Here is a 3,341-nt window from a genome sequence, read left to right on the forward strand (position 1 = left end):
CGAGGGAAGAAAAACAAAATTCAAAGAGTCCAAAGGCTAGTGGGAAAGGGTCAGAGGATGAGTGACAGGACCAGGTTGGTCTGGCCTGCAGCCTCAGTCCGCCTGGTGTCCGGAACTGCTGGCCGGCTCAATTCGGATTGCGGGTGGGGTGGGGTGGGAGTTTGACTTAAAGTCCCAGACAACCAACCTGGGGTCCAAGGAGGAACGGTGGGGATGCATGAAGATTTGGAAGGGTCGCTAGCTAGTTCAGTTCTAAGATGAGGCAGCTTATATTCAATTCCAGCTCCATCACAGCAGTGTCCTTGGGAAAATTACTGAAAATTCTTTGAATTTTTAAAAATTTACATTTAATCACTGTACATTTTTAGAGTGTGCAACATGGTTTTTCTCAGCATGAATAAACCATCCCATGTGCCACATTTTTTCAATCCACTGGCCTGTTCTTGGACATTTGGGTTAATTCCATGTTCTAGCAATTATAAATAATGTTGCAATAATGTTTTTTCAACTGAGGGCTTTCCTATCCTTTGGGTAGATACCTAAGAGTAGAATTACTGAGTTCTATGGTAGTTCTATTTGTAGGATTCTGAAGAAACCTCCATATCATTCTCCAAAATGGTTGCACTAATTTACATTCCCAACAGATAGGTGGGCTCCCTCTTTACCACAGCAACTCCAGCACTTATCATTCTTTATTTTTTAAATCTTGGCCATTCTGACTGGGGTTAAGTAATATCTCATTGTGGTTTTAATTTGCATTTCCCTTATGATAAAAGACGTTGAACATTTTTTTTTCATATGCTTGTTGACCAATCACGTCTTCCTTGGAGAATTTCTTATTCAGGTCATTTGCCAGTCTTTTAGTTGGGCTGATTATTTCTTTTTGGGTCAGCTGCTTGAGTTCCCTGTATTTTCTGGTTACCAGTCCCTTATCTGAGGCATAATTTACAAATATATTCTCCCACTCTGATGATTGTCTCCTCATTCTAATTATTGTTTCTTTTGCTGTGCAGAATCTTTTTAGCCTAATGTAGTCCCACTTGGCTGTTTTGGGGACTATTGCTTGTGCTTTGGGCATCTTCTTTAAGAAGTATTTGCATGGGTCCAGCAGATGGCATAGCAGTTACACTGCTGGACTCTCACGTGGCTGACCACAGTTCGAGTCCTGGACCCAGTGGCTTAAAACTCATGCTGGATGTGTGTGGGTGCATGCCCAAGATCTTGAGAGGAGAGTGGAGAAGAAGGGATTGTGTGTGGCATGGCCATCTCCCTGGGGGGCGATTTTCACTTTCCCTCTCACTGTCTCTATCTCTCTATCTCTGGTGAGCACACATACCCTAAGGCAAAAACCTCTTAAAAAAGTCTGCATATTTCAATGTCTTCAAGAATTTTCCCCCAGTAGTTTTATAGTTTGAAGTTTTATGCTTACATTCTTGATCCATTTTGAGTTGATTTTTGTTAATGGTGAGAGATAGTGGTCCAATTTTATTTTTCTGCAGATGGATATTCAGTTTTTCCAACATAATTTGTTGAAGAGATTTTCTTTTTGCAACTGGATGTCTTGTACCCTTTGTTGAAAATCAGTTGGCTGTACGTTTTGGGGTTTATTTTCAAGTTCTCAATTCTGTTCCACTGGCCTACTGCATGTTTTTTGTGCCAAGACAATGCATCATGCAGTTTGGGCACATAGTCATCCTATTCCACCTAGTAGTACATATTGGTTACCAGTGACTGAGCTCATACTTTTTGTGGAAGGACATCACCTTGAACTTGCCACAGTGATCTCCAGATTGGTTGCTGAGAATGGGCTTGTTACATTTCAGTGTTTTGACCTGCTCCTAATCCAACCAGACATAGTGGTGGAGGCTTGTGCCCTTGGGGGGCTGAGAGCCCACATAGTCAGATAGCACTGTGCCACTGTTGATGTAACTGCTCTTCATGTTGACCACCAGAAAATGGTATCATTCTTTGTATTTGGGATTCTTCCTGATGGGAGTATCAGGGTCTGTCGGGACAAGGGTATAGAGATGATTTGGATCAAGACCATTCCGCACAATATTGGTGGGTCTGTTCTTAACTTGAGTGGGCACTTTCCCCAGCCCATCCACCTCTGTGCTGGTGTAGGTGACCTAAAGGGGGTGCTGTGGCCACTCATCCACTTCCTGCAGGGTCAAGGGCTGGACCACTTGCTGAGATCCACTGGCATGATGAGATCAAGCAAGGTGGTCAACCAGGAGTGCAGCAGGAGCAAATTCTTTGAATTTGATTACTGGAAATGTTTGGTTTTCTCATAAGGTTATCATGAGGATCAAATGAGCTGACAGTGTTTGAAGAGTTTTATACAATACCTGTCACATAATGAAGACACAGTAGATGAGAGCCATTGTTAGTTTCATATATGAAGGCACTCTAGTACTTTGCTACTCAAAGTGTGGTCTATGGACCAGCAGCATACGAACTCCTGGCAACTTGTTAAAAATTCAGAATCTCTGATTTCACCCAGGACCTACCAATTTAGAATCTATAGCTTAACAAGATCTGCAAGTGATTCCTATGCAAACTGTAGCTTGAGATGTACTGGCCTAGAAACCTTTTAAGACTGAGAGACTAGACCTTTTAAAAGAGTTTATATTTAATTGTTTCTTTCATGGGAGAGAGATAAGAGGAAAAAGAGACAAAGAGAGAGACTTAGCCTAGAGATTTTTCACATGGCCTTCAGCATCATGCAACAATGTCCGTAACTGTCTGCACTACCATGCTGGCCCCCAAAAAAATAGCTCTTCTTTTTTGTAAAGTTTTATTTATGATAGAGAGAGTGTGTATGTACTTGAGAGAAAGAGAGAGGTACACTCGACAAGGTCCTGTCACATCATGATCTCCTGCCCACAGCCCTCCAGTTCATTGGGATTTTGGGCAAACACACAAACACAGGTATATTTTCAGGCATGATGACCCAAAGATCTCAATTGATAGTTAATCATCATATGGCTGCCATTACTGCATTCCATTTGCTATTACTGTACCAACAATCTGGGTGTCCAAAAGAATATCTTTTGCATGATGTTGTTTCACATGCTCTTTGAGATGCATCAGAAGTCCTTTCTGGAACACTTCATCATATCTTGTAAACTGTTGTTTTTTCAACAAGAAGGTTGCTTTTGCAAATGAAGTGCCTGACAGACTCCAGATAACAAATCCATCTTTAAAATCGTTCAAGTCACAACTCAAGGGTGTTCTCAGTGTAGCCTTTCCTGACACACCTATTTTGTCACCATGCAAGTGAACAGTTCTCCCTTTGCCTTCCTGTTGACTCTGAGTTGACTCTGTATTACAACACCAAA

General features: G+C 41.8%; 1 pseudogene; it reads right to left on the reverse strand.

The window, feature by feature from the left end:
* The window catches only part of LOC102473968 (phosphatidylethanolamine-binding protein 1 pseudogene), an 18,551-nt pseudogene extending 16,345 nt beyond the window's left edge, over positions 1–2,206 (reverse strand).
* Between the last annotated feature and the right edge of the window lie 1,135 nt (positions 2,207–3,341).

Source organism: Tupaia chinensis, unplaced genomic scaffold, assembly GCF_000334495.1.
Source record: "Tupaia chinensis unplaced genomic scaffold, TupChi_1.0 Scaffold144991_2, whole genome shotgun sequence".
NCBI classification, from domain to species: Eukaryota; Metazoa; Chordata; class Mammalia; order Scandentia; family Tupaiidae; genus Tupaia; species Tupaia belangeri.